A 14,602-nucleotide genomic window follows, 5' to 3' on the forward strand; every position below is an offset into this window, starting at 1 on the left:
TTTTTTTTTTTTTTTTTTTTTTTTTTTTTTTTTTTTTTTGAGATGGATTCTCGTTCTGTCACCCAGGCTGGACTGCAGGGGTATGATCACGACTTACTGCAGCCTCTGGCTCCTGGGTTCAAGCAATTCTCCTGCCTCAGCCTCCTGAGTAGCTGAAATTACAGGTGTGTGCCACCACACCCAGCTAGGGTTTTTTTTGTTTTTTTTTTTTGTATCTTTAGTGGAGATGGGGTTTCACCATGTTGACCAGGCTAGTCTTGAACTCCTGAGCTCAAGTGATCCACCCGCCTTGGCCTCCCAAAGTGCCGAGATTACAGGCATGAGCCACCACACCTGCCCTTGTTCCACTGCTTTCTAATTGGTTGTTTTCAAACCCTCTACTGTAAGCTTCAGGAAGACAAGGACCATGCTTGTGTCTTTGGACTCTCAGGGTTGGATGTACCTTAAGGGCTTAATAAATGTTCGTTGATTGAATAAACAGGAACCCCTTCACCTTTCTTTCATTATGCTACTTCCTTGTTTTGGCACTTCTGAGTTGTTGCTGGTAACATCTTGCAACTTGGCTATTAACACTTTACCTTTATGTACTGATAATTGGTCAAGCTGGGTATTGGGTACAGGGAGCCTCCATTGTATTCTTTCCATAATAAGAAGGTTTTTAAACAAAGTCATTAACATCTGTAAAACTGATTTTCTAAAGAGCTGTTCCCATCTGACTGCAGAGTGGAAAGCATGTGATAGCTAAATTGTGACAAGCTCTTATTATTTACTCTCTAATGGCTGTTTGTATGGTTGCATATCCCTTGTATGTATGTTTGGGAACAAGCATTTTGGATTTTCTTAAGATTTTGGTATATTTGCATTATGTTTAATGGTTGAGCATCTCAAATGCAAAAATCCAAAATCTGAAATGCTCCAGTGAACGTTTCCTTTGAGCATCATGTTTGTGCTCAAAAAGTTTTGGATTTGGGAGTATTTCAGATTTCGAATTTGGGATACTGAACTGGGAATCATTTGTTTCTCAAACTGTAGTTCCCTGATGATTTGAGGACTTACTCTAAGGATCCTTTAGTTTTCTTGTGAAAAAATGTTTGAAAATTGTGTTTATTGTCTGGGTGCGGTGGCTCACTCCTGTAATCCTAGCACTTTGGGAGGTTGAGGCGGGTGGATCACCTGAGGTCAGGAGTTTGAGACCAGCCTGGCCAACATAACGAAACCCAATCTTTACTAAAAATGTAAAAATTAGCCAGGTGTGGTGGCACACACCTGTAGTCCTAGCTACTTGGTGGGGCTGAGGAAGGAGAATTGCTTGAACCCGGAAGGTGGAGGTTGCAGTGAGCCGAGATTGCGCCACTGCACTCCACGGTATTTGCTTTTACCAGCAATTCCCAAATTTATTTTTCAGCTCAGACTTTTCTGAACTCCAGGTTTATATATCCAGCTATATGTTCAATAGCTCTACTTAGAGCCATCTCAAACATAAGATATTCAAAACTGGACATATCAAGATTTTTCTTTTTTTTCTTCTCCCTTCCCTCTCCAAATCTATACTTGCTGCCATCATCCTTATTTTAATTAATGGCAGTTCTGTTTTTCAGTTGTCAGGGTAAAATCTTAATGTTATCCTTTATGACTTTGATTCTCTTAACCTTAGGTGTAATCTGTTAGGAAATCTTACTGACTCTAGCTTGAGAATATTTCCAGAATGTGGCCACTCCGTACCATCTCTACATCTACCGCCCGAGCCCCTGTCATTTTATAGCAGATTATAGCTGTACCATTAGCCTCCTTGCTGTCTCCATGCTGTTTTATCTTTGCCTCCTTGTAATTATTTTCTACACAGCAGTCAGAGTGATCTTTCAAAAATAAAATTCACTGATGTTTATAAACACACAGAAAAATGTACGTTATGAGTTTTCAGTGAATTTTTGCAAACTGGTTATACCTGTGTGTGACCAGCGCCCAGAGCAAGAAACGGAATGTGACCAGCAATTCCTCATGCTGCCTTCCAGTCCCTGTCCCAAGGGTAATCACTGCCTAGACTTGTAGAACATAGGTCAGTTTCATCGTTTTTGTACTTTATCTATAATAAATGGAATCATACAATATGTACTGTTTTGAGACTGGCTTTTATGCAGCCTTATATGTGTGAATTATCCATGATGTTACATGAAATTGTAAATGGTTTCTTCTCATTGCGGTGTGCTATTCCATTGTGTTACTTTACCGCAATTTATCCATTCTTCCATTTTGCTGATGGGCATTCAGATAGCTCCCTGCCTCAGGCTATTTTGAATCATGTTGCTTAACATATGTATTTATGTTGGGTATATGCCTAGGAGTAAGATCTCTAGTTCATGAGGTATGTGTTCATACTAAGGGTTCAGCCTTAGTATGTATTACCAAATAATTTTCCAAAGTGCTTGTACCCCAGAAAGTGATCTTTTAAAACATTTAAGTTAACTTCTATTACTCATTGTTTGAAAGCCTTTCAGTGGTTTATCAACTCACTCTGAATAGCTGAAATTCTTAAAATAGTGTATCACTCGTCTTCCTACTTCTCTTTCAACATGCCGAGTGCATGTATCTTCGGGCCTTTGTGCTAGCTGCCCCCTCTCCCTCATTTGTTGTACCACCTAGCTACATTGCCTGCTTAAATTTGGATGTCTGCTCACAGGTCACTAACATGTAAAATAGTCCATTCTCTTCATCTCTGACCGTTTATTTTGCATTATTTTTCCCCTTAGTACTTACTACTGAGCATATTTATGTTTAATATGGGTAACATCTGTCTCCCTGGCCGCCCACCAGGGACTTTGTTTTTTGTTAATCGTTGTATCCATTATCATCAAAAGCAGTAGACATTAGTAGTTGCCCAATAAATAGTTGAATGAGTAAATGAATACATAAAACAAATAGTTGTAATAGACATAAGGGATGAAAATAGAAATTTGGGGAGAATGGAAATAGGACAAATGAGGTTAAAAATGGGTAAAAATTAATTTTAATCTTATTAATACAAAGCTGAAAGACACAGGGCTTAAAATAGCAACTGCTTATCACATTCTAATTCCTACTCTCCAAAGTTAACTATTTTCTTTTCTTTTTTTTTTTTAAGGTGGAGTTTCACCATGATGGCCAGGCTGGTCTTGAACTCCTGACCTCAGGTGATCCACCCACCTCGGCCTCCCAAAGTGTTAGGATTACAGGCGTGAGCCACAGCGCCCGGCCAACTATTTTCTAATCTTCCATCTTTTTCTTACACCATTAAACTTGATATTTCTAAACTTTTAGTTAAATTGCTATTTATTTTATTTCAATTTTAGGTTTTTTTTTTTTTCCCCATAGCTCACTGTAGCCTCGACTTTCTGGGCTCAGATGATACTCTCACCTCTGCCTCCTGAGTAGCTGGACTACAGGCATGTACCACTACACCTGGCTAATTTTTGTATTTTTTTGTAGAGACAGGGTATCACCATGTTACCCAGGCTAGTCTCAAACTCCTGGGCTCAAGTGATCTGCCTACCTTGGCCTTCAAAGTGCTGGGATTAGAGGTGTGAGCTGCCATGCCCAACCCAGTTTTAGATCTTCTTTGTTGGCTCTTACACTGAAAGATAGGGACTTCCCTTTTCTGTATTTCCCCTCTCCCCACACCACACATTCATATTTCTTTTCCCCTGTCCTATCACTATAATTATCAAATTTAAAGATGTGCTTTAGATGTCACTTCCTTAGGGAAATGTTCCCTGACTTTTCTTCTTCTTCTTTTTTTTTTTTTTTTTTTGAGACGGAGTTTCGCTCTTGTTACCCAGACTGGAGTGCAATGGCGCGATCTCGGCTCACCGCAACCTCCGCCTCCTGGGTTCAGGCAATTCTCCTGCCTCAGCCTCCTGAGTAGCTGGGATTACAGGCACGCACCACCATGCCCAGCTAATTTTTTGTAGTTTTAGTAGAGACGGGGTTTCACCATGTTGACCAGGATGGTCTCGATCTCTTGATCGTGATCCACCCACCTCGGCCTCCCAAAGTGCTGGGATTACAGGCTTGAGCCACTGTGCCCAGCCTTCTTCTTAAACTAATGTGTTCAATGTTTACATTATTATGACTATGTAAAGATTGTTCATATGGCTGGGCATGGTGGCGTATGCCTGGAATCCCAGCACTTTGGGAGGCCAAAGCGGGCGGATCACGAGGTCAGGAGTTGGAGACCAGCCTGACCAACATGGTGAAACCTCATCTTTACCGAAAATACAAAAATTAGCCAGGTGTGGTGGTTCATGACTGTAGTCCCAGCCACTCGGGAGGTTGAGGCAGAAGAATCACTTGAACCCGGGAGGCAGAGGTTGCAGTGAGCTGAGATCATCCCCCTGGCGCTCCACCTTGTGCGACAGAGCAAGACTCCATCTCCAAAAAAAAAAAAATTGTTTGTGTGAAGCAAGCAACATATTGTAATCACATGCTTTTTTTTTTTTCCCCCTTCCTCCGGAATTCTTCATAAATCTTTTTTTCTTTGCATACTTTTCTTCACATCACCAGCTTATCCGGATACACTTTGCTGGAATTCTAAAGTAAATATATCAGGTTATGCACGAGTTCTTTAGGTGGTTTTGGGAGCATTTCTCCTAGAACTGACAACCTGTGCTAGCTTTGTGCTGCTGTTGCCCTGAATCTTAACTTCAAAAATTACCATCGCCAGGTGTGGTGGCTCACACCTGTAATCCCAGCACTTTGGGAGGCTGAAGCAGGTGGATGATTTGAGTCCAGGACTTTGAGACCAGCCTGGGCAACATGGCATAATCCTAGCTGTATAAAAAAATTAAAAAATTAGGTGTGGTGGTGCATGCCTGTGGTCCTAGCTTCTTGAGAGGCTGAGATGGGAGGATCACCTGAGTCCAGGAGATTGACGCTGCATTGAGCTGTGATCATGCCAGTGTACTCCAGCCTGGATGACAGAGCAAGACCCAGTCTCAAAACCCCAAAAACAAATGGAAAAATTCCCTTCATCTTTTTTCCTATATTAAATTTTTTACCTCTGGATCCCCACATCAGGATCTTTGTTGGTTTATTCACTTATCTTGGGAGAACATATACTCCAGTAGTTCCTAGAGAAAAGTGATCCTCCCACTTCAGCCTCCCAAGTAACTGGGACTACAGGTACATGCCACCACTCCTGGCTAACTTTTGTACTGTTTTTTTAGAGGCAGGGTTCACCATGTTGCCTAGGCTGGTTTTGAACTCCTGAGCTCAAGCGATCCACCTGCCTTGGCCTCCCAAAGTGCTGGGAATTCAGGGATACACCACCACACCTGGCAGGGATAGTAAATTTTTTTTTTTTGTCGTGTATATCCGTTATCTATTGCCATAGCAATGCTATGTAACGGATCACTGAGAGACCTCAGTTGTACATAATAGTAAGTGTTTATTGGCCGCACATCTGGGATAGTTGGCTGAGAGGCTCTGCTGATCTGGAGGGTTGGGCAACTATTGGCTGATCTAGGATGACCTTGGTTGGAATGAGTAGGGTGATTACCTCCTCTTCATTCGTTTCATCTTTCTGGGAGGACCAGTGGTCTAGCCAAGGTGTGCTTTTCTCCTGGTAACAGTGGAGGGCAAACAGAAATGCATAAGTGCTTTTATTACATTTGAAATATATCCACTACATATTTAGAAACATCTGTTTTGGAACTATAGTCAAGTTATTTGGTGACTAGAAAAATTATCTGTGCAAATATGCAGAGAAAAAATTTAAGATATTTAGTATTCTTCAGATGACTGTTTAGATGTCACTTTCTCAGGGAGGTGTTCTTTGCCTTTTTATGTTAGGTAAGAGTGCCCTTTAAATCTCCCTATTAGCACTTGGTTATTCTTTCATAATATTGATCACAATGGCTGTATTATTTGGTTCATACTGGTCTGTCACCCTAGTCCTTAACCTCCATTGAAGACAGCAACCCAGGCCAGCATAGGGTTAGCTGGTGCTTGCAGTAGTGAGTACATAATAAACTTTGTCAGATAAATGCATGAAATGATTAGATCTTAGGAATAGAAAGTATTTTTAGGGTTCTGTTTATTGGCTCTTTGTATGTGAAGTGTGTTCCTTCTTCAAGGATTTGGCAGAGAAGAGAGGAAAAACATAGACCATTACTAATTTGCAGGCGAGAGAAGCTGGCCCGCTCTGGGCTATTTGCTGGGCCTAGCTGCATTCCCCTGTGTAATCAAGACTGTAAAGCTTTGATGGGTACTTAGTTCTTTGTGGCTTTAGGGCTTTCAGATATAAGTAATTGTTTTCATGAGTGTATTAATTTAACTCTGGAACTTGTAAGCAATTGGAAACCAGACTGTTCCTACTTGTATATGTGAATGTCTGTTGTTGAGTTCTGAATTGGATGACAGTACTTTCATTGCTGTTTCAAAGGAGTGGTTGGAGAACACATTTTCTTAAATGGATAGAGTTGCAATACAGTTTTGTGACTGGTACTGCATTTGGTAAACTTATATTGCAGTCTAAATCTTGGAATGTATGGAAAATTAAGCTAAGTTATAGAAAGCTGACAAATGAACACAACTGAATATTAAAAACTATTCCTTAAACATGAGCTTACTTCATCCACTCTATGGTATTTAGTTCTACTTAATAATTCCAGCTCTTTTCATAATTTGAAAAGAGACCCATATTTTGTGTCCTGTTGTTCAACTTTGATACTGATTTTAATTGTTAGAACAGGAAATTGTGATGGAACTAGAAATTTCCTCCCGGGATTGAAAAAAGCCCTTGCTCAGGTGTGATCTAAATATTAAATTTCTTATTAATGACAAGTTTTTTGTTTTGCTTTTTTGATATTTTAATTAAGGAGTAAAATATATGCTATATATTACATAACTGTGGAATTTTAGGTCTTAAATGGACCATATCAACTTAGCCTAGCTGTCTTTAATTTTTTTTTTTTAGACATGCCTATTGCCTAGGCTGGAGGGCAGTGGTGTGATCATGGCTTACTGCAGCCTTGACCACCCAGCCTCAAGTGATCCTGCCACCTCAGCCTCCCAAGTAGATGGGATCATAGGTGCACACCACCATACTCAGCTAATTTTTTAAATTTTTGGGTAGAGATGGGGTCTTTCTGTGTTGCTCAGGCTGGTCTGGAACTCATGGGCTCAAGTGCTACTCCTGCCTTGGCCTCACAAAGCGCTGGGATTACAGGCATGAGCCACCTGGCCTAGTTCATTTCATTTGACATCGCACTTAAATTGTTAAATTTTTTTTTTTTTTTTTGGGACACAGAGTCTTGCTGTGTCACTGGAGTGCAGTGGCTCGATCTTGGCTCACTGCAACTTCTGCCTCCCAGGCTCAAGTAGTCCTCCTGCCTCAGCCTCCCAAGTAGCTAGGATTAAAGGTGCCGGTCACCACACCTGGCTAATATTGTATTTTTAGTACAGATGAGGTTTCACCATATTGGTCAGACTGGTCTTGAACTCCTGATCTCAGGTGACCCACTTGCCTCAGCCTCCTGAAGTGCTGGGATTATAGGCATGAGCCACTGTGTCCAGCGAGATTGTAAATTTTAGGAGGCTACTGTTAGTTGGCAGTAGAATAAATGAATGCATGTGGTTATGGATGAAGATCATGTGGATAAAAACTGAAGCCCAGAGAGGTTAAAACTTCTGTGATTGGCTGGATGTGGTGACGCTTACGATCCTAGCACTTTGGGAGGCAGAGGCGGGGGTGGATCACAAGGTCAGGAGTTTGAGACCAGCCTGACCAACTTGGTGAAACCCCATTTCTACTTAAAAAAAAAAAAAAATTAGCTGGATGTGGTGGTACACACATGTAATCCCAGCTATTCAGGAGGCCGAGGCAGGAGAATCGTTTGAACCTGGGAGGCAGAGGTTGGAGTGAGCCGAGATCACACCATTGCACTCCAGCCTGGGCTACAGAGCCAGACTTAGTCTCAAAACAAAAAAAAAAAACTTACGTGATCATCCAAGACAATAAATAAAGCTATTTGGGAATGTTCTGTATTTTCCCCAGATGGATGTGTGGAATTATTTTACTAGGGATGAGGATTCAGCAGAAGCTGGATAAACAGTTATAGGGTTTTTATGTGGGTGTTGACACGTAGAATAGCCAAAGTTAAATTGGCCAATTAAAGCTGGAATAAAATGGCTTTAGGAAGTGTTATATATTAATAGAATGAGAGAAATAATAATAGAAATAATTTCTTTTATCATAGTTCCCAGTAGCCATTAAATTGGGGAATTTTAATTTTTAAGTGATGTCTACAGGTCTTTACTATATGTACAGGATTCTTGCAGGAAAGATTTTTGATGTTAATAGCAATTTTAAAGAAATATGTGTAAAAGGCTTAGGTAGTATTTTCTGTATAACTAGATATTTGACAATTAAGCCTAGATTATAACTAAAATATAATTGTGTGATGATCTTGTCCTTTTATCTTTTTTTTTTCTTGTCAGTGGAGTCTTACTCTGTTACTCAGGCTGGAGTACAGTGGTGTGATCTTGGCTCACTACAACCTCTGCCTCCTGGGTTCAAATGATTCTCCTGCCTCAACCTCCCAAGTAGGTGGGACTACAGGCACCTACCACTATGCCTGGCTGATTTTTGTATTTTTAGTAAAGGCGGTGTTTCACCATGTTGGCCAGGATGGTCTTAAACTGCTGACCTCAAATGATCCACCCACTTCAGCCTTTCAAAGTGCTGGTATTATAGGTGTGACCACTGTGCCTGGCTTTTACTCTTATTTTGAACTTCAGTCTGTTAAGGACAGAAAAAGACTGAATTTTGCTAAAGGAAATAAGGAAGGGAAAGCCTTTTTTTTTTTTTTTTTTTTATAAACTTTCTGCAGGAGTTGGGCAAAATTCCTGCTTTGTGTAGGAAACCCTGGCAGACCTTGAGAATTCTAAATTGCTGAAGATTGTTTTATCTTTTTTTCCCCAGAACAATTTGAATAGCTGATTTCTTGCTGTCTGAAACATGTTTTTCCCCTTCTCACCCTCTTGTTTCATGTAATTAGCAATCCTCCTCTGTATATTCCTATTTTGTCTGATATAGCCAAAATTCTTTAAACATTGATAGTGACAGGCAGCCACATGCCTAGGCAGATAGGGATCGGTCCACAGTGAAACCCCACTTTCAAACCAAAAATCAACCTGAAGGCTAAAAGACTGCACTACTGATCCTGGATGAAACCTGTTGCCCAGAGTGTGAATTTCTGTAACTGTTTGCCTTCCCTTTCCTGATTCTTTCTCAATAATGCCTTTTAACCAATTGAATGTTGCTTTTCCCAGTACTACCCACAACCTGTCCCTCCCCTATTCTGAGCCCATAAAAGCCCCACACTGGGGCTCAGCCACACTGAGGGGACTTTCCTGCCTTTGGTTTGGAGGACCACCCTTTTGTCCCCTCTCTACAGAAAGCTGTTTCATCACTCAATAAAACTCCCCGCCTTGCTCACTGTTTGATTGTCAACATATTATCATTCTTCTTGGATGCTGGACAAGAGCTCGGGACCCACTGAGTTGTGAGTACCCAGAAAGGCTGTCATACTGACTTTTTGCCCTTGCCGGCAGAAGGCAGCTGCCCCATGCAATAGGACCAGGGGCCAGCCGAGCTAACACACTGCTGTCCATCGGGCTGTAGACGGTGGAACTAAAGGCACACTAATTAGCACACGAACACCCGCTCTGTGGTTTCAGGGTAACGGGCACCCTTGCCTGGGTACTGCCATGTTCCCCTTGAGGTGACAGGCCTGGTCTGGCCATCTGGCCATGGGCCCTGCACAGAGGTTGCTCTTGTGTCGGCCCTAGAGTGTCCCGTACTTGTTCACTCACATGCTCCCTCCCCTAAGGGGCTGAGCACAGCCGGCTGAGTAGAAGGGGTGCCCCTGCTGTGAATCCAGCAAAGGGGCTGAGAGAATTCCTGTGTCAACATCGTTAAGAACTCTCAAAGCTTCTTTACATACCAAGCTCTTCCTCATCAAAGCTAGATACAGGAAGTTTTTATGGTCCACTCATTACAAGGGAGTGGCTCTAAACTAGCCAGCAGACCTAGTCTCACTTATGTTCTCCTTCAGGGTCTTCCTTGGCTTTTTACTGGGTACTCTTAGTCGTGTTCTTTCTGGCCATCAACTCTCCCAACTACATGGCCAAACACTTGAGTACACGGAAGTTCCTAGGGGCTAGATAAGCACTTTATGTCTTATTCTACAGCAGAATGTTTTTGTTTTGTTTACATGACTAGCTCGGATTGATAGAATAACTGTATTTTAGCATCAGTGTAATCAGTTAATGACAGCTGATTAAGAGTAGTAAAAGGACTGGGAGGGGGGGCATTCCAAACACAGAGTGAACAGGCCCTGGCAACTGAGGAGCGATCTCCCAAATGGTTGGCATGTTCAGACTTTGGAGTATTATCCATCAGCTTGAGACCCACACACTTTTAAAATATCTGGTATTATCTGTTTATTAGGTTGGTGCAAAAGTGATTGTGGTTTTTGCAATTATATAATTATATATCCTATCTAATAAATTACACCTTACCCCAGACAACGTCTGTGCTTGCCCTGACATGAACCTGTCATGTTCAGTGTCTGTTTTGATTTATAGGGCATGGACTAGCTCCGATGTTCACTTGCGCTATTGTACTTAAAGTCATCATGCCACTGAATTTCAAGGTTACAAAGATGATGCATCTGATTTCGTCTTAGTGTGGGAGATGATGGACCATTTGTAAAGCCTCAGAAGACGAACTGGAATCAATGTGGAAGTTATAAGAAAGTAGTTTCAGCTTAATAGAAGTAGAATTTCCAAAAAGTAGAGCCATTTGAAAATGTTCTGTATCCTCCAGATGTTTAGAATTATATTACTAGAGGTTGTGATTCAGCAGAAGCTGGATAAGCAATGATAGGGATTTTGTATGGGTGTTGACGTGTGAGTAGGGTGGACTAGGTGATTTGCTAATAATAGTGAGCTCTTTTGATTCAAACATAAATTTTGGTAGTTGCAGATGAACACAGAAGGAACAAGCACAGATTTCTGCTGTGGGTCAGTGGGTAAGATGACATTGCCACGGGAGGGTGTCCCCAGAAGAGCAGAAAACTGAATATGAAAGCTCATATTTAAAAGATGGAAGCAGGAAGTAAACTGCTGAAAGAGAATGTTCAGAGGAAGAAAACCAGAAGGTTTAGAGTACAAAGACTGAGGGTGGAGTGTTTGAAGGAAGAAGAAATTAGAGAACCACAAAGAAAATTATATTTTTTATTTTTATTTTTTGAGATAGAGTCTTGCCCTGTTGCTAAGCTGGAGTGCAGTGGTACAATCTCAGCTCACTGCAACCGCCGCCTCCTGGGTTCCAGTGATTCTCTTGCCGCAACCTCCCAAGTAGCTGGGACTACAGGCGCGTGCCATTACACCCAGCTAAGTTTTGTATTTTTAGCAGAGACGGGGTCTCATCATGTTGGCCAGGATGGTCTTGATCTCTTGACCTCGTGATCCGCCTGCCTCGGCCTCCCAAAGTGCTGGTATTACAGGCATGAGCCACCATGGCTGGCTGAAAATTATATATTCTAAAGTGGTAGTCCTCAAGGTAAACTGCATGTAGCCATGCGCTGGGATGCAGCAGGACTTATACAGACACACATACGTGCGTGCACACACACACACACACACATATATATGTATATGACTGAATATGCATATATATATTCTTTAATTGATGCATATATATGACTGAATATGCATATACTTAAATTTACTTTTATATGCATTTCATGTATATTTTTAGTAATATATATAATTTATAAGTAAATATAAATTAGGGGAGGTATGCTCAACATTTTCATAGAATACGTAGTCAAAAATGGTTTGCAACCTCTGCTCTAACAAAAATAAGATACCCTACATCATCTTTGGTTCAAGATTGTCACTCTCAACAATTGTGTGAAATGTGGGGCAGATAATTATCAATATTTTCCTTTGGAAACTAAGGTTCCAAAGAGAATGAGATAAGAGCCAAAGGTCAGAGTCTACTGTCTGTCTTCTCTCTGAGGCCTCAGTGTGAAGACCTGAACTCTCAGCAGATAATTCTGGAGACCTATTAACCCACTGTATGCACCACGCTACTTAATTGATTTAGAAACAGTAAAAAGGTATGGGACATAGATAGGGCCCCAAGACCTTTACTGTAGTCAGGGATGTTAATATGTTTTGGACTGAAACCTGTGAATGCTCACAGGTGCGAATGAAAGTGACTGGCACGCATACTATGAAAGTGCTTTTGTATGACTGCAAAGAAATCCTATAGGTCTGTGATTCGTAAAGTTTTGTTTACATGTCACTTAAGAATCTTATACAAAGTACAGACCTTTTCCCCAGAAATATGCACATACACACATACTTTGGCATACAATTTAAGGGAATGTCTAGTTCTGCAGCCGCCCTAGAGCGTCCAGGGAACTCAGCTCATCATTTGCTAACTTTACCAAATGATGGGTTAAAATTCTCTTCCTTGGTAAAATTGTGCCCACCCCCTACCTTTTGGGCACTTAATTATAACTAAAAATAGGATTGAGAAAAGCAGCCATTCCATCTACAATTAGTGAAGATTCTTGAGTCCAGCATCAAAATCATTATGGTGCTTTGATCAATGAGTTTGTGCTCCACAGACGTGAGGCTTAATGACTTAGGTGACTGACTTTCTCCTCAGTTGCTCTTGAAGTCACCTGTGAATGAGCCCTTTCAAAGGGAATGATTTTGACTTATAAAAACTTAAGCAGATTAGGGGCCTTGAGTATAGGATTTAGAATAAGAAGTACCCAGTAGTAACCCTGGTTGTCTAACTACGTAGGCTTATATGATTTGAACGGTTTTGTTGTTGCTCTTCTGGTTTCCTTAAACACTAGACAGATCCAATTACAATTCTAAATATTGAGTTCTATGCAAACAGGAATAAGCTAAACAGTTCACCTTCACTGAGTAACATATGTCTATATAGATAAGCCAACGACTGCTGCTAAAACCCTGGCAAAATGTCAGGATGGGCAGGGGAAACTTTCACTATCTTTTCAGCGATCCGAACACTGAGGAACCGGGCAACATTTTTGAGCCTTAGCTAGTTAAGGTTAAATTACTCACTGTTCAGTGAGTAGCTTTTGTCTAAAGACTTATCAGGGGTCTTATTTATTTCATTCTTCTTATTTTTTGGAGGTTACATCAGCAGATAGTTTTTATTTAGGCTTTCCTTGTATTAGGGAAGTTATTGCTTTATGTGTTCTTAATTAAAATGAGTTAAGAAATGGTACATTTAAAGATAGTTTGGGGCCAGTTACGGTGACTCATGCCTATAATTCCAGTACTTTGGGAGGCTGAGGTGGGAGCATCACCTGAGGTCAGGAGTTTGAGATAAGCCTGGCCAACATGGAGAAACCCCATCGCTACTAAAAATACAAAAATTAGCCAGGCATGGTGGTGCACGCCTATAGTCCCAGCTACTTGGGAGGCTGAGGCAGGAGAATTGTTGAACCTGGGAGGTGGAGGTTGCAGTGAGCTGAGATGGAACCACTGCACTTCAGCCTGGGTGACAGAGTGAGACTTCATCTCAAAAAAATATAGTTTGGGGTTTCTTAGTGTCTACACTCCTTTGTTTAACTATAAGGCTTCTGGTTCTTTAAAGATGATCAGTGATTATACAAAAGGTATAAAAATTACAACAGCTTCTTGCCTTTCATATCATTAAACTTTTTTTTTTGAGATGGAGTTTGGCTCTGTCACCAGGCTATAGTGCAGTGGTGCAATCTCGTCTCACTGTAGCCTCTGCCTCCCGGGTTCAAGTGATTCTCGTGCCTCAGACTCCCAAGTAGCTGGGATTACAGGTGCGCACCACCATACCTGGCTTATGTTTTGTATTTTTAGTAGAGACAGGGTTTCACCATGTTGGCCAGGCTGATCTTGAACTCCTGACCTCTGGTGATCCACCCACCTCAGCCTCCCAAAGGGCTGGGATTACAGGCATGAGCCATCATGCCTGGCCTAAGGCACCGCACCTGACCTTCAACTTTCAAGTAGGCGGGACATACTGGCTATTTGTGTGCCCCCAGATGTATAGAATTATGCTACTAGGGATGGGGATGCAACAGAAGCTGGATAAGCGTGATTATAGGGGTTTTGCGTGGGTATACAAGTGTGGAATAGCTAAGGTTAAATTGGCTAGTTTAAGAAAACTGAAGAGCAAGATAGCTTTAGAAAGTAGTGTAGATGAATAGAATCAGAAACTATTATTGTAGTTCCCAATAGGCATTAAGTAGGAGAATTCTAACTTTTAAGCTCTAGCAATGGCTATAAGTCATTATGTGTACAAGGTTCTTGGAACTAAAAGGGAAAGGGGTGGACATAGAATGAGCCTTTTCCCTAACCAGAACACTCATTTATCACTGACTGTCTATATTTAGAGTTTTGTAACAGAGTGAAGCAATCTTTAATGCAGTTTTGATATTCTCTCCATCTACTCCGTTTTGCTCTTTAAGGTGTGTGGGGAGAGTGTATCTGTCCCTTCCTTAATGTACAGTGCCTTGAATGGTTGAGGGTGTGG

The 14,602-nt window shown here is 41.3% G+C and overlaps 1 protein-coding gene and 1 long non-coding RNA gene across 7 annotated transcripts in view; one reads left to right on the plus strand and one right to left on the minus strand.

Annotated features, from left to right (window-relative positions):
* Window positions 1-13,675, minus strand: part of LOC116553880 — a 27,720-nt gene extending 14,045 nt beyond the window's left edge. The window contains exon 1 of the long non-coding RNA XR_004269950.1: window positions 13,664-13,675. This is a non-coding gene — a long non-coding RNA (uncharacterized LOC116553880). The remainder of the gene's footprint in view (window positions 1-13,663) is intronic.
* CNNM2 (cyclin and CBS domain divalent metal cation transport mediator 2) overlaps window positions 1-14,602 on the plus strand; it is a 170,168-nt gene that overhangs the window by 57,721 nt on the left and 97,845 nt on the right. The window lies entirely within an intron of this gene.

This window comes from Sapajus apella, unplaced genomic scaffold (assembly GCF_009761245.1).
Source record: "Sapajus apella isolate SASKATOON/1434 unplaced genomic scaffold, GSC_monkey_1.0 scaffold13, whole genome shotgun sequence".
NCBI lineage: Eukaryota > Metazoa > Chordata > Mammalia > Primates > Cebidae > Sapajus > Sapajus apella.